A 17,681-nucleotide genomic window follows, 5' to 3' on the forward strand; every position below is an offset into this window, starting at 1 on the left:
GCGAGAGCTAGGCAGGCGTCCCGCGGATACCCTTTGGTTCGCCTTAGGGAGAAGTGGGGGCGTCACACCCCAATGTTTGAAGTTTCAATCAATATGGTCTCTTAAGTTTCTAGTTATAGTTAGGGGTTTTAAAATGAAAAAAAAAGGTGTGAATTGAATTAAATATATGACAAATGTCGTCCAAAATTGCTATAAAATTTCATAAAAACACTTTATAGCAACATAATAACATCGTTGAACTTGAAGATTTTTTTTTGAATAAGTCACAATCAAATGACAATATATACATAATATATAAAATAAAAAGGAAAATTCTAGTATTAATATAAAATTTATTATCATTCATGCTAGTTCTTGCATGACTTGTACATATAGGCCTTAAATTGTTATAGTTAGGAATTGTAATTATAAAAACTGGCAAACATAAAAACTAATATGAAGTGCTTTTACTCATTATGGGTGAATTATCAGTTAATTACTGCTTGTATAAATCAATAATCACATATATAATACCAAATTTGTGACCAATTATACCAAAGGGAAGAAGTATATGAGACATTAGTGGCATGAATAAATGCAGTAAAAAAAAGTTTAATTAGAATTGCTAGTACCAATTTAAGACAATTGTGTTGTAATTCGCATCTTGTTTTATCCTAATACCCTCGATATCACTATTGAAAATTTAAGCAACTAAAATGATTAAAATTTCAAACATTAGGGTCCAAAAGTACAAAGTCAAAATTGTTAAATAACAGTAATTAAATTTTGACCGTTAGTCATTGTTGAGTTTTCGACAATGTTGAATATACCTACTACCAAAAACTTTGAGAACCAAATTTATTTTGATCAAAACATTAGAGATTATTTTAGTGCAAATGTTAAAAATTGGAGACTGCAACTACAACTCTCCATTTTTTCAAAAGAAAAATCTATACCATTTTTTTGGTTTTATTTTTGTGCACACATGTGATTTTTTTCACCTTTGATATCACAAAATGATCCAAACCGACTGACATCAGTTAATAGATTCAATTATTAAAATGACTTTGTGAATTGTGAGGGTGGTAATATGTAGAAAAATTTTGTTTAGTAGAATTTGGGTAATAGGAGGGTGCGTTTGATAAAATTAAAGTTTGAAAACTGAAGTCTAAAATTTGAATTTCATTAAGTTAAGTTGTTGAATTGTGAAGTATTAAGCACTGTTTTAACTCAATTCAACATTTAAAGTTAATGGATTCATATATTAACATATTTAAACGCATTTGATAACAAAAAATTACACATCTGAATTAATTAAATGACACTGAATTTTTTAGCCAAAATTTACTTCAAAAAATAAAATGACACCAATTTTCTAGGTAAAACTTGTTTCAAAAAATAAGTGATGTTATTCATTTATCACTTAATATGATATATACTCAAATGTATCACATTTAATACTTAACAATTTAATAACTTAATAAATTCAAATTTCATATTTAATATTTTATTTTGAGAGCAAGTTTTACCTAAGAAATTCAATATCACTTAATTAATTTAGACATTCTATTTTTTATTATCAATGCGTCTGAAGACATCAAATCTGAATCCATTAAGTTTAAATACTGAATTGGGTTATCAAAGAGGGTCTAAAATATTTAGAATAAATCACATTTTATTAGTAAAGTGGAAGAACTAGGGTAAAAAAACTCATTTGCCATACAAAAGAGGGGGCGAAATATAAATATAGATCTCATCTGCCAAACAAATTGCAACTCAATAATACTGGAAATGAAACATGGGACAGCAAAAACAAAAGAAAGAGCAAAAGAATTGGAAAAAGAAGCAATGAAAGTGGAACTGAAAACCAAGGAGGAGCTGAAGCCCTGGGAGCAGCACTCTGCTGTCATCACCATTCCTCGTTTTGACTACAACGCCCCTTCTTCTCTCCTCAGTCATTCCCACTCCGGATTCCTCATCACCTGTCCCATCAGTAAGGCCTCTCATCCCATCTCTTCTGTCCAGAAAGTTATGTTCTTTTTTTTTTGTTATTTTTGTACTTTATTGGCATTTAGTTATGTAATTTGCATCTGGGTTTTTGAAAATTTTCAATTTGATTGTTTGGGATAGTCTGGGCAGTGTGGTGATTGATAAAAATGCTTCCTTTGTTATGTAGAGAGGGAGAAGAGTGCAACACAAGAAGCCATGTCAATTCTTGAAAAGGTAATGAATTCTGCTGGTTTTGTCTCTTGTCAGTTCTCTGGAATAATTTCAAAATAAGGAAATTTTAGATATAAAGAAAATTCATGCTGACTTGAGAATCAGGACGGTTAAATTGGTTTAGTGAACTTGGTTTTATGGGATTCTTAAATTCTGGGCAAGGTTGGGAACTTGGGGTATTTGTAAGTGAACAAGGGTATAGCGGACTTGAATTACTGGTATAATGTGTTTGCTGCTGTAATTGTTTTGGTTTGAGATGAAGAGTAGCATTGTTATGGAATTGGTTTCCAAAGAAAGAGATGTTTGAATGATTAAGCATAAGTAAACAGCGAATGGGATGGCGACTAATTGATAAAACTAATGAAGTTTGGAGAACTGGGTGAGCTATGCAGAAGATAGGCACAGGCATGTTGTGTTGTTCAAATGCATTAGGTATTAAGGGGGGGGGAACAAACAAACCAAAGTTGTTTACCGTTTTAAACATGATAAATTTTTGGAAATGAAGAGTAATGCTAATGGTCTTCATTTGCGAGAATAATGGCAAAATTATGCACACAACACTATTTGCATCTGTTGAACTTAGTCTAGGAAAAACGTTTATGATTTTTGGGTTCTAAATATGATTAAGATTTCCGTTTGCAGACAAAGAGAAGGATAAGATGTCAATTATCCTGCCAGTAGGTTATTAACATATGAGTCTAGTAGCTGGTTTCAAATTTTTTTGCATATGATTTTCCACTTCATCCATTTATTTGTAGCCAGTGCATTTTTAGGTCACAGATTAGTATGGTTTAGTCCTTGTTTACAAGTCTTATTCAACTTTTTTTGCTTACACTCTGTCGTTTGTCACTTGGTTCAATCGAGTGACTGCTTAAGTCTGCTGTGCCTTCTTGAGTAGATGACAAGATTCGACATCCAAAATGCATCACTGGTTAAATTCTTTATCACTCACAGCTTTCCAGTATATATATATACATATGAGTTACCAATTTCCTTGAATTTGAAGAGGGTTATGGATACATAGTAACCTTAGCTTAAGCTTGAGCACATAACTCATACAGGTTAGGCACAAATTCACCTTACTAATACTGAACCTTTGCATTGTTTTCTTTGAAAATAAATCAGAAACAATAGATCAAAGATATGCAATATTTTCTGCCATAAGAAAAAAATTTTAAATATAAAAGCAATTTAATAAGTGTATCGTTCTATTTTTCTAAAGAATGACATGGTCTTAAGCGATCATATTTCTGGAAGGAGAAGACCATTATTCCAATTTTGTTAGGCATTTGAGACCTCAGATATTATATGCATGAAATATATAGCTGATTGCCAATCATCTATTTTGAGTTCTCAAGAAATAGATATATAAGCTTCAGTTTGCTCTTAACATTAAAAAGGCATTCTTCATTGCAGTAGCTTTAGATAATTGTCTTTCACTCATACCTAAAGGGACTTGTATAGGCATGAGATGTTGCACTCTTCTAGGGCCCAAATAATAAGTGGAAAATTTAGAGTTAGCTTAAAATCTTGTGGCAGACAACTTGTTTGGTATTGTTTTTGGATATATTTACACCAGAAGCCAAGCGTTGCCGAGGCTTATCCCTATGTGAAAGAAATGAATGAGTTTCAGTTATATTTGAAGTCCTCTCCAAAGCTTGTATCATTCTTATTTCTTTGACCTCTCTTGTTGCAAATGGAGGACAAATAATGAACCAACTTGGAGAATGGGGAGGTGTGCATCTGGTGCTTGCAAGATTCTATTCTTTTGACTTCATTGAGTTTTTATAAAAGCTGTGTGTACTGAATGTTTTCTTAGGGCTTCAAACTGATGTTGATATATTGATACATTATGTGTTCCATTTTTTTTTATGAATGCCATCAATATTCACGACTGATGCAACCAATGAAGAGTTTAAGGGAAGAGTAAATTTTAATATTCTTGGGAACTTGGCTGAAGATCCAATTTACCCATTTTGAAGAATGGGTAATCTTTTTAGGATCTCGAGTATTTATTAAAAATTTAAATTCTACATATTTCAGTATACTTAATTTATGGTGCTTTAGTAGCTTATGGGTATTTTACGTGTTATGGGTATTGGGTAAACTGACAGTGAAGGACACTTCGGCCGTTGTTTGAGACCATAGGCTTATTCATTGAGTTTGATGGAAGGGCTTTTAATTGAAATGTTGGGATTCGTCACCTCAATTTCCTGTCATAAGATATTCTAGTCCCCAGGGCTGTGCTGAAGCCCAGTACATATTGCATGTACTATTGTACACATACCCAGGTTTGTTAGGCCATCCGTGAAGGAGTTATTTAAGTTATTCATTGGTGAATTTGTTATGCATCTTTGTCTTGGAAGTGATGTCCTAAACCTTTGTGTCATATGTGGCTTTCTTCCTGACTTTTTACTCTCATCTTCCATTGCATGTGGTTATTTTCTTTTCCTGTCCTTGAATATACACCAATGAGATAGTAAGAGTTGAACCTATCTTCCCCACTGTCAAATAACATTCAGTGTTAAAAGCTTGTGTTCAAATTTTGTATGAATGAGTTTGCAGCTTTTAAGACTATTAGTTAAAAGAGTCCAGGACATTTTTACTGATCAGCAGACTGTATACGTCAGAAGCTATTTTAGTGTACTTCTAATGGATTTCAAAAGTTGGGGAAGTGCTTTGTTATCTGGGCATGGGTCTTAAGCTTGAAGCATGCTCTGTGTTGTTGGAATAGTGAGTTGCTGAATTTGTGCACTAAATAGGGCTCTAGGATACAATTGGTGCAGAAAATTAGAACAGGAGTAGGGAGGAAGAAATTTAGAAACCGTTGCGTCCATGGGGATACTATTTTGTACCAGTTCTCCTTTTCAAACTACCAACATAGAGATCTGATATATCACTCCTACAGTGGACAACCTTGCATATTCTCCAAATCTCATGTTATTTTCATATGCATCAATAACTATCTGTATTCTTCTACTTCCATCAGTTGCAAGTATAGAAGACTTTTATATCCTGATTGCTGATTGAAACCTGAAGAATTCCATGACAACAGAAATATCTGCGACCAATCGAACTATTGACTTTTAAAGATGAGAATCCTTCTGAATCCTCCTATGGAGACAGGAGAATTATGTGTCAAATATAGATAATCTTTTCTTGCTGGCTATGCTATGTAAACTGTTTTCTCATCGAAACTGTTTTCTTGCTGGTGGTGATCTATTGTCATTACTTACTTTTTCTTTTCATTAATTTTTTACAAAATTTGATTGACTTTTAGCACTTTTGATCTTAGATGAATGCTTCTTTCTACAACTTTTTTTCTAACCAGGTTCTATCTTGATAGTTGTGTTAGTTTATGAAATCTTGGTTAAAAGAGTGACAATTAGCATAAGGATAATCAGAAATTGATTGCACAACAGATGGTCTAGGGGCAGAATACTCGAGTTTGGGAGCAATTCTGACATAATTGTTTGATATGATTATTAGTAGAGAAATTGCAGTTTAATGAAATGTAATTCTTGAAGATAATAGCCTATGGCTTTTATATACTTATGCTACTGAACTTGTGCAGAATCAGCATGCATGATATTTCTTCACCATCTTTTCTTTTTTCTTTTTCTATTTTTTTATACATGATCTGATTGATTCATCCAATTTCATATATCTGAACTATCTCAATGGGAAACCTGCTTGCATCTAAGAGGTGTAAAGTGTAGAAATCAGCTTGGTGTCTTTGTTACCTGTAATTGCAGTACATTTTCTTACATACCTTGTTGTGTATGTAAAATGAAATAAGTTAATTCAAGTCGTGTTTGTGTTCTGTTAGGTAATATTTTTAAAGATTGAACTTTTTCATTTTTTTTTCTTGTTTTATAACAAGTTTGAACATAACAATTCAATATTTTGATTAGAGATCTTTTTTTTTGGATAGTTTAAGTTATAAAAAATAATATATTTGTAGAAAGAGGTCAATGTGCAATAGTATGCCAATATACTGGCTTTTTTTGGATTGCCATTCTCTAGACAAAAACCTCATGTTTTTTGGGAATATTTCCTTGATACATTTTTCAGTGATATTTTTACTTCATATAAATCACATCTAAAAAAGTGTTACAACATACCCTTTCCAGAAAATGCAATCCAAACAATAGACTTCCATGATCAATCATAGTAGTATTGCGATTAGGAACTTTTTTTGCAGTTAGAATAAAAAAACTAAAACAGAAAAATAGAACCTAGACAACAAAATCGATTATGTGACTTGACTCTCTTGATTACTTGACATAATTCTAATCAAGGTGAAGATAACTTGTAGTATTTTTGGTAATTTTTTGAAAGGTCAAAAGGCTGTTTGGGTACAAAAAGAATACGAGTACTAAACCATAGGTTTAAATTTGATTTCATTTAAATCAGAAAAGCGAAGGATTTAGGCTTGTCATTGGGCCATCTGAAGTGAGGTTTAACAAACATAGATTTGGCTTATATAGTTAGTACCACTTTTGGATTTCGAATTATGAGATTTGAAGTGATAATTATGAAACTCGATAAGGGTTTATTTTACGTATTTTTTAGTGCATTTTAGTAGTTAATTCTGGTTTCATTGTTTAGTTTTATAACTAAAATAACTAGATTTTGGTAAAAATATACATTTTTTGATAAAAGTGGCTAATATTGCATTTTCATTGATTTTAGTGGTAAAAACTTCATTTTTATGCAGGATTAATGATTCAATCACTAAATAATGTCAAGTGAGGTGAAAAATAGTTAATTGGTGATGAATTCAAGTGGGTAAAAGAGAAATGAAGTGAAAAACGTTCAAGTGAGGAAATGCAATTCAAGACAGTTTTGACATTCTTCGATATTTCGACTATATCTCGAGCTACACCTATCGGATTGAGGTGATCTTTGTACCATTTTAAAACTAAGAAAGAGACCTACAATTGGTATGAAGACATCGAAATCCAATTCTACTGTTTTCATGGACAAAAAGTCGAAATACAAAAGCTGCATTCTGTGGTCGGAAATTGAAACAGGGGTTTGACCAGGTGATAGTATTTCGACCATATCTCAGGCTACAGAACTTCGATTTGGATGATTCCTAAAGCATTGAAAAGTTACCTTAAAGGGCTACAACGTTTGTGTTTTGTACAAAAGCTAGTTCGCCCTTCATCATAGAGAAAATCGCAGTTGAAGCAAGGCCAAGTTGAAAACGCGAGTTGACAAAACGCGAGTTGATGCCGCGTTTTGTGTAGTCGCGTTTGTAGCCGAAAATCGGCAATTTGCTCAGCCATTTCTCTTGTGTTCAGACTACTTTCCAGCTATAAGTTGCCAGGGATTTTGGTGCACGTGCTTCAGTAGACAAAAGGGCAGACAATATGGCTTATTTTCAAGTAAAAAACATTGGTTATTGACTATCTTAACAAACTTCAGATTTGGGAATCAAAGGGTGGAAATTTGACCAGTGGAAAAGGAGCTTTTGAGCTGTTTTTATGGAGAGAAACAAGGGGAGGTCAAACATGATACGTAGCCAGATTTTCTGATAGAAAAACTTTCTCTAGCTAGTAAATTTTACAGAAACACTTGGAGGCTTCATCTTGTAATCATCTAGTACAAGACATAGGAGATTCTTGGAGGGCTTCACCATTACTTGGCTAAACTTTTCTTTATCTTTCTTGTACTTGTAAACTGAGATGTTTTCCATTAATGAAGTTATGAGTTTGATTATGATATCATCAATGAGTAGCTAAATTTCTATATCTAAGGAGTAGATGAAACTTATGGCCAAGTGATGTGAATTGAATGTGATTTACACTTGTTGTATCTTGTATTGACTTGTCTACTTGTGTATGCTTGATTACTTGTTGTTGTTTGATCACCAATAGCAGGTTTATAATTGTTATTACTCATTGAGAAATGGTAAAAACAATGGAATAACATGAGTGGAGTTTGAGTTGTTAATTCATGAGAATAGAATTACACTCAAGTGGATTAAATCTGCATTTCATGCATGAACAAGAGCAGTTTCAGTTTTCACCAAGAGATTAGGGAAACTAAGCTGTTTTAGACCAATTTTATCATGAGAATGAAGTTTTGGCAATTTTGGAAATAAATCCCTGGTTAAATAAGAGTAGTAACAAGTGTTAAGTTCATTCATTTGGATCATTTATGTCATAAGTGGAATCTACATCCCTAGATTCAAATATTTGGTGAATGTTTCTCCAATTGTGATATTGCAATTGTCTAGCTAAGGATTTTAGATAGTAAAAAAATTGTAGTTAGATTTAACTCTGAATTTTCTGCTCAAATATATTGTGAGTCTAAATAATAGAGTAAATTAGGATCTAGTAATTGTTGAAGTTGCTTCTCGTGGGATCGACCCGATACATACCCTACATTATGATTTTGGCCTATATACTTACAGTCAAATGGGTATAAATTCTGATTTAACTTGCATTTGTAATAAAAATCTGTCAAGTTTTTGGCGCTGTTGCCGGGGAGCGGCAATATTAGAGTCTAATCATCTCTATTAATTTAGACATCTTTATTTTTATTAGTTGAGCAGTTTATAGTCAGTTTTTGACAATTAAAACTGCATAATCTCTCGTATTTCTGTTTGTAGTGCATGCACTAGGCATCTCGAGAAGTTGCACCTTTAGATCCATAAATTGAGAGGACACTATGGAGATAAAGGAGGCATATTCTGCATCAAGAGGAACAAGAGGTTTGGCAAGCGATAGAGGAAATTTTGATAGAGTTACCGTTTGAGGAAGAAATGGAGGAAAACGAATCAAAGAGACGAGCTCTACGAGATTTTGCTTTACCGGAGATACAAGGATCTCAAACTAGTATCGCAAGACCAACGGTAAATGCTAACAATTTTGAGATTGAACCATCACTGATTCAAATGGTTCAACAATCTCAATATTGAGGTAATGCTACCGAAGATCCAAATTCTCATTTGTCAACATTTCTTGAAATCTGTGATACAATTAAGTTTAATGGTGTTAGTGATGATGCAATTAAACTTCGATTGTTTTCATTTTCGCTAAGGGATAAGGGCAAGGTTTGGTTACAATCTCATCCTCCAAATACTTTTACTACTTGGGCTGAATTAGCTAAGGCTTTTCTTAATAAATTCTTTCCACCTAGAAAAACTGCTAAACTTAGAATGGATATAACTAGTTTCTCTCAATAGGAAGGAGAGACATTGTACGAAACTTGGGAGTGCTATCGGGAATTACAACAAAGATGTCCTCAACATGGTCTCCCTGATTGGCTAATAGTCCAAACATTTTACAATTGTCTCACCTATCCACCAAAGACGCATGTAGATGCGGCAGCAGGAGGAGCGTTAATGGAAAAGTCAGCCGAGGAAGCTCAACAATTGATTGAAGAAATGGCTGCTAATAATTACCAATGGGCTAACGAACGAGGTAATACAAGGAGAACCGCAGGTATGCTTAAAGTAGATACCTTGAATATGTTAAGTGCAAAGATGGATAATGTGGTTAAAATGTTTAACGGGCAAGTTGGTTCTAGTTCTAACCAAGGAGTAGTTGTTGCGTGTTGTACTAACTATGGAGGAGACCATGATGATTCTATGTGTTCTAGCAGCGAACAGGTTCAATATCTCAACAATTATAACCGTCCACCCCAAAACAATCCATACTCCAATACCTATAATCCAGGGTGGAGAAATCATCCAAAATTTTGATGGAAAGATCAAGGCAAACAACAAAGGCCAACTAATCCGCCCGGATTTCAACCGAGGCAACCACAAGCTGAAACTAAACCAAGTTGGGAGATCGCAATGGAAAAACTTGCTAAGGTGACTTCGGATAGATTCGAGCGAGTTGAGGAGCGGTTGGACCAATTGGCTGGGATGTACAGAAACTTGGAGGTTCAAGTTGGTCAAATTGCCAATATGATCAACAACAGAAACCCTGGTGAATTGCCGAGTAAAATCGAAGTGAATCCGAGAGAGCATGTCAATGCAATCGCTCTTAAAAGCGGTAAAACGGTTAAGGGACCTAATTTTGAAAATTCAGGTGGTGAAAAAGACAAGGAGCAAGCAATCGAAGGGGAGAAAGAAAGCCGAAATGATCATGTTGTCATTGATATTGATGCACTTCCTCCCAAATTAAATTCTCAGTTAAATTCTAATGTGATTCCTTTTCCTCAAAGGTTGAAGAAATATGGACAGGATCGGGAGTTTGAAAAGTTCTTCAAAATATTTAAACAATTACACATTAACATTCCTTTCATTGATGCCATAACACAGATTCCCTCTTATGCACGTTTCTTGAAAGACATCATGTCAAGAAAGAGAAAACTTGTAGATAATGAGATGATAGTATTAACGGAAGAGTGTAGTGCACTGATTAAAAACAAACTCCCTCCTAAATTGAAAGATCCGGGAAGCTTTTCTATTCCTCGCACAATTGGTCAATTGCATTTTTCTAATGCTTTATGTGATTTAGGTGCAAGTGTGTCACTCTTGCCACTATCGATTGCTCGGAGGTGGGGACTTCAAGAGCTAAAAGCTACCAATATCACATTGCAATTGGCGGATCGGTCAATCACACATCCAATGGGTATTCTGGAAAATGTGCTCATAAAGATAAGACAATCTATAATACCTGTGAATTTTGTTGTCTTAGATATTGCGGAAGATGTGAGAATACCAATTATTCTAGGACGACCGTTTTTAGCTACTGCATGAACTATAATTGATGTGGAAAAAGGTAAGCTTATATTACGGGTTAATGGTGAGGAATTAGAATTCAATTTGGGTAATAAAGAAGGGAGTATAGAGCCTACTGCTCTTGTTTCTAATATGCCATGTGATGAAAAGGTTAACCAAGAAAGGAACGAAGAAGTTACATATATAAATGTCCTTGGTACTGACTTTCATGGTGTAGGAGCAAGGGAGGAGAAGATAAGGATGGAAGTTGGCTTAATAAATTCGTGATTCCATGAAGAAAGTAGAGAAAAGTTGAGCCAACTCGAAAAAGACAAGCAAATTTCACTCCAAGGTGAAGTCGAACCTTTATATGACAAGTCTAATACTCCTCCTTGGCATTTGAGGAAATTGGACTATGGAGATCAATGCATGACTCACCACATGGTAGATTGGCTCGGGAGTTTCGACCCGTGAAAGAAAATTGCTCCCTAATGTTCTAAAATAATCCGAACCTGTAAGTCGAGCCAACGACTATGAACGAAAGCGCTAATTGGAAGGCAACCCAATGTTTAAGTTATATATATTAAATTGGAGTGATTTTGTGTTTAATCCTTGTATTTTATTTGATTTGTTGTTTTTACGTTATAGGGTTGGCATATGGAAGCAAAGATGACCATTTGAGGTGAAAAAGGTGAACTTTGATCAAGCAACTCAACCCCTTGATTCGCGTTAAAGGTGTATGTGATCTGTTAAAGAGGGGTAAAATGCATGTTTTCATTGTTTTACATGTGCACACATTGATAAATTTGGCAAACAAATGATCTATGATGCATTTTGAGTGATTGGGGTACCATTTGAAATTTTGTAAAAATGAATTTCTGCTAAAATTCGCAGCAGAAAATGCGTTTTTCAAGAAAACGCACTTAGAAGTAGCGTTTGTATAGAATCGTATTTTCAATTCTGCACCAGTAGAACAGAAAACGCGCCTTCAAAACGCATTTTGAAGGAAATCGCGTTTTCACGCCTGGCTCAAGATAAAAAACGCGCCATGGTAAACGCGACTTTGAGTCGCGTTTCCTCTCAGAACCGCATTTTCAATACTGCAACTTTTGGGAGAAAACGCGACTTCAGAATCGCGAGTTGAAGGCGTGTTTCTACTCGCGTTTTCTGTGTCCGAATATAGCTTCCAAAAACGCGATTTCAGTTCATTTTTTCCTTCTTCTCTGGAAATTTCAGTCGCGTTTCTCTACTTGCTCTCAACCCCAATTCACCAATCTTCATTTTTACTCCATTATCTTGCTAGAAATCATCAATCCAACACATATTGAGCTTCATACAACCTTTATAACCGATTAAAATCCAAGAAAAACACCTAAAATTAGGTTTTTAAGGGATTGAAGATTAGGGTTCTTAAACTCTAATTTCTTCAATTGGAGGTCATTTGAAGGTTGTTTCATAGGGCTTTTCACATATTTAGTATCACCAAATATCTTTTTACGTGATTGAGGTAAGTTTCTTCATCAAATCTTTGTATTTTAGAAGTTCATTTTTTCAATTTCCTGAGCTTTCTGGCATTTTTTAATCTCGAATTTTTTATGATGAATGATGATGTTTTTGACCTCATTGATGCTTATTAAGGTTATCTATACATGATTACATGTTCAAATATAGTGATTTGATGATTAATAATTTTTATTTTTTTTAATTGCTATATTTAGGCTAAAATTAGAAAGTTGGATTAAGATTTTTTTAGCCATTAATGATCAATGATTATGGTTAATAATGGCTAGTGGATGATGTTTTAACATGTGCATTATGTATAGTGAGTAATGTGGCTAATTTTGTGGGATAATTAGTTAAATTTTGGCCTAACCATGATTATAGCTAATTGCACATTATTGTTGTTAATTATACATTGCTATAATCATGATTGATGCTATTTTCACTGATTGGGTCATACTTGTTACATATCTTGCTTAAATTGGTGATTTTGGTAAATTTTTGGCATTAAATATGACTCTTCTTGTATGGTCCTATAATTAAATTATTAGATGATTTATATCTTTAAGAAATAAATTTGACAATTATTTGGATCAATTCAAGATTTATTGCCAAATTATGAACTGTGTCCTAGTACATGTGGCTAATCGCATTTTTTTTATTAGGTACTATGAGAAGGGGAAGCAGAGTGATATATTCCTCCTCTAGTAGTAATGAGAGGGAGGAGACGTCACCTTCACCACCACCAGTTATCCAACAGCCGGGTGAGGGCACCTCTCGTGGAGCGGAGAGATCTATGTTTGACAGTGCTAGATTCAATCATCGCAGGAATCAAGAGTGGCATGAGGAGCATGCTAATTTGGAGTTCTTGTTCGAGATACACATTAGTCCAGAGATAGAAATGGTGTATCGCATCTCGGAAACTTTTGCTTAGCTTGGGTGGGCTCCGATTCTCACCCTACCAGACCATTACTACTCCAACTTGGTGCGAGAGTTTTACGCCAACATTGAAAGTAAGGCGCGTCACAGTGGTGAAATGGTTGAGTCGTGGGTGCGTGGACGACGAATCGTCTTGTCACGTCAAGATTTGGCTGCTATTTTGAGATGTATAGATGACGGACGTCCAGTTGATTTGAAGAAGGAGTTTGTTCCCCCAAATAGGAGGTGAGATCCATCATTGGCCATGGCCAGATTTGGCATTGAGTACCAACCTTTTCGCTCTACGAGGAAGGAGACGATATTGGCAAATATTTTCGAACCTCGCCATCGTCTCCTTAGTTATATGATGGCTCACAATGTTATTCCCAAAAAGACGGGGCACACAGAGGTTCGCAAGAGTGACATCTACTTCCTTGATTACATGTTCCATAATCGGAATTCTCTTTTTGCTCGAATTTCCCTGCCGAATATCATCATTAGCCACATTTGGTCTACGGCGAGGCGTAAAACAACTTCTTTCAAATTATCATTTCCTCGTATACTGACTTTGATCTTTCCATTTTTTGAAGTCCGGTTGGAAGGCATGCGGCGGGAGAATGTTCCACCGAAAACTGAATTATCGGTTACTACTCTCCGTCGACTTGGTATTGGCACGGGAGAGATTCCTCGACCTGTTCAAGAGTAGAGACAGAAGGCTAGACATGGTCAAAAGGAAGCTGGACCTTCTACTGCGACACCCCCTCATCCTCTGCCACAAACCAATTGGCAGTGACTCTTTGGTCGCTTGGATGACCTTGAGCATCATTTAGCCAGAATAGATACTCGCCTAGACTATATTAAAGATCATCTAGGCCTACATCCACCTCCCATCGATGATGATGAAGATGACAATGAACAGGATGATTGAGGCCGCCTCTTTGGATGACTTTTCTGTTACTTCCTTGTTTGCTTTTAATTGTTCATCTTTTATTTGTAGGATGTTTAACTTAAGTGTCTATTTTGAATATTGGAACTTGTGGCAGTTACTTGTAGCTAGTTGCTTGTAGATGGTTGATCGGTCGATGGCTCGTGATTCAAGGATAAACTGGACCGCATCCATCTCAACTGGGGAGTAACTTGTTCCTACTTTTATTCCTTTTCTTTTCTTTTCTTTCCCTTACACATTGAAGACAATGTGTATTTTAAGTGTGGGGGAGAAATTGTGTGGTACTTGTGATTTTTCAGTTGTGTTTGAAGTTGGACAAGTAGTTGGCTTAAATGTTGTTTATCTTGGGTTTGCTGGCAGGAAATTTAGTCCATTTTTAAGGGGAAATTCTGTCAAAATTTTTCCAAAACCTTATACTTGTATATATAATAATCATAATAAATAAATAAAATTTTGTCAAATATCCTTTTGAAATAAATATAAGTGGTTTTGAAACTTCTTTTTCTCAATTAATTTGGAAATAACTATTATGTGATTATAATTTTTACATTTGTAGGAAAGTATATTTAGTAAAGTGGAGAAATTTATGCCTATATTTTGCATATTTGATGAAATTTCTTCTTCTTATTTGAGTTTATAAGTTAAGGAAGTAATATGGTCAATAAGTGTTATTCTCTTCTCATAATTATTCTTTAGAGGGAATTTTATTATTTATATATATATGAAAAAAAGAAGAATAATAGTTATTCTACTCCAATGGTTCTTGTACTTAGTAACCGGGAGTCTTCATCTACAAATGTCGACTTTCGCGTAAAACGGTACTTGAATTAAGAGTATGAAAAACAACTTGAATATGTGAAATGTTGAGTAACCGGCGATCTTCATCTAAAAATGTCGATCTTCGCATCAAAAGGCATTTTTCACAACTTAAGTAGTGTTTAGCTCTAATATATATATATATATATATAAAGAAGAAAGAAAAGAGAAAAAGAAAATAAATCCCTCTTTATAAAAAAAAAAGAACTTGATCATGAGATTAGTTAGCATCGTTATTGATTATATGAGTTGCTTGCTTGTGAAATTGGATACAAATGAGAAATTGAGTTGAATTAGCATAATTATGGTATATTTAGCTCCCTTTTACTTGATATTATAAGTACTTGAGGATTAAAGAAAAATCACATAATGGTTATTTACCCTATTTTGAGGAAATTAAGTTGACTTGAGCACATATAGTTATTTTTCAAATACTTTGAATCACTGTTTATTTGTAATTCTGAATTGCTTGAGGACAAGCAATGGTTCAAGTGTGGGGGTATTTGATAAGGGTTTATTTTACATATTTTTTAGTGCATTTTAGTAGTTAATTCTGGTTTCATTATTTAGCTTTATAACTAAAATAACTAGGTTTTGGTAAAAATATACATTTTTTGGTAAAAGTGGCTAATATTGCATTTGTATTGATTTTAGTGGTAAAACTTCATTTTTTTGCAGGATTAATGATTCAATCACCAAAGAATGTCAAGTGAGGTGAAAAACAATTAATTGGTGATGAATTCAAGTGGTTAAAAGAGAAATGAAGTGAAAAACGTTCAAGTGAGGAAATGCAATTCAAGACAGTTTTGACACTCTTCGGTATTTCGACTATATCTGGAGCTACACTTATCGGATTGAGGTGATCTTTATACCATTTTAAAGCTAAGAAAGAGACCTACAATTGGTATGAAGACATCAAAATCTAATTCTGTGGTCGGAAATTGAAACAGAAGCTGCATTCTGTGGTCAGAAATTGAAACAGGGGTTTGACCAGGTGATAGTATTTGACCATATCTCAGGCTACAGAACTTCGATTTGGATGATTCTTGAAGCATTGAAAAGCTAACTTAAAGGGTTACAACTTTTTTGTTTTGTACAAAAGCTAGTTCGGCCTTCATCATAGAGAAAATTGCAGTTGAAGAAAGGCCAAGTTGAAAATGCGAGTTGACAAAACGCGAGTTGATGCTGCGTTTTGTGTAGTCGCGTTATGTAGCCGAAAATCTGCAATTTGCTCAGCCATTTCTCGTGTTCAGACTACTTTCCAGCTATAAGTTGCCAGGGATTTCGGTGCACATGCTTCAGAAGACAAAAGGGCAGACAATATAGCTTATTTTCAAGTCAAAAACATTGGTTATTAACTATCTTAACAAACTTCAGATTTGGGAATCAAAGGGTGGAAATTTGACCAGTGGAAAAGGAGCTTTTGAGCTGTTTTATGGAGAGAAACAAGGGGAGGTCAAACATGATACGTAGCCAGATTTTCTGATAGCAAAACTCTCTCTAGCTAGTAAATTTTGCAGAAACACTTGAAGGCTTCATCTTGTAATCATCTAGTACAAGACATAGGAGATTCTTGGAGGGCTTCACCATTACTTGGCTAAACTTTTCTTTATCTTTCTTGTACTTGTAAACTGAGATGTTTTCCATTAATGAAGTTATGAGTTTGATTATGATATCATCAATGAGTAGCTAAATTTCTATATCTAAGGAGTAGATGAAACTTATGGCCAAGTGATGTGAATTGAATGTGATTTACACTTGTTGTATCTTGTATTGACTTGTCTACTTGTGTATGCTTGATTACTTGTTGTTGTTTGATCACCAATAGCAGGTTTATAATTGTTATTACTCATTGAGAAATGGTAAAAACAATGGAATAACATGAGTGGAGTTTGAGTTGTTAATTCATGAGAATAGAATTACACTCAAGTGGATTAAATCTGCATTTCATGCATGAACAAGAGCAGTTTCAGTTTTCACCAAGAGATTAGGGAAACTAAGCTGTTTTAGACCAATTTTATCATGAGAATGAAGTTTTGGCAATTTTGGAAATAAATCCCTGGTTAAATAAGAGTAGTAACAAGTGTTAAGTTCATTCATTTGGATCATTTATGTCATAAGTGGAATCTACATCCCTAGATTCAAATATTTGGTGAATGTTTTTCCAATTGTGATATTGCAATTATCTAGCTAAGGATTTTAGATAGTAAAAAAATTGTAGTTAGATTTAACTCTGAATTTTCTGCTCAAATATATTGTGAGTCTAAATAATAGAGTAAATTGGGATCTAGTAATTGTTTAAGTTGCTCCTCGTGGGATCGACCCGATACATACCCTACATTACGATTTTGGCCTGTATACTTGCAGTCAAACGGGTATAAATTCGGATTTAACTTGCACTTGCAGTAAAAACCCATCAAAACTCATACTTGACTCACAAAATATCCGGATTATAAGTTTAATTCTGATTTAACTCAAGCTCACTTATAACTCCTTAATTCCCTTACTATAATCACTATAATTATTAAGTTTTAAACTAATTTAATATCCTTAGAACCACAACGTTAAAACTATTTAGGAACCAGTAACAGTTCATTAATAAGTATATAAAACCAA

At 34.2% G+C, this 17,681-nt stretch overlaps 1 non-coding gene across 1 annotated transcript; it reads right to left on the minus strand.

The window, feature by feature from the left end:
- Nucleotides 1-9,361: 9,361 nt before the first annotated feature.
- On the minus strand, nucleotides 9,362-9,468 carry LOC113767164. Its single transcript, XR_003467886.1, has one exon. It is a non-coding gene; the product is annotated as a small nucleolar RNA R71 (small nucleolar RNA).
- Between the last annotated feature and the right edge of the window lie 8,213 nt (nucleotides 9,469-17,681).

This window comes from Coffea eugenioides, chromosome 3 (genome assembly GCF_003713205.1).
Source record: "Coffea eugenioides isolate CCC68of chromosome 3, Ceug_1.0, whole genome shotgun sequence".
NCBI lineage: Eukaryota > Viridiplantae > Streptophyta > Magnoliopsida > Gentianales > Rubiaceae > Coffea > Coffea eugenioides.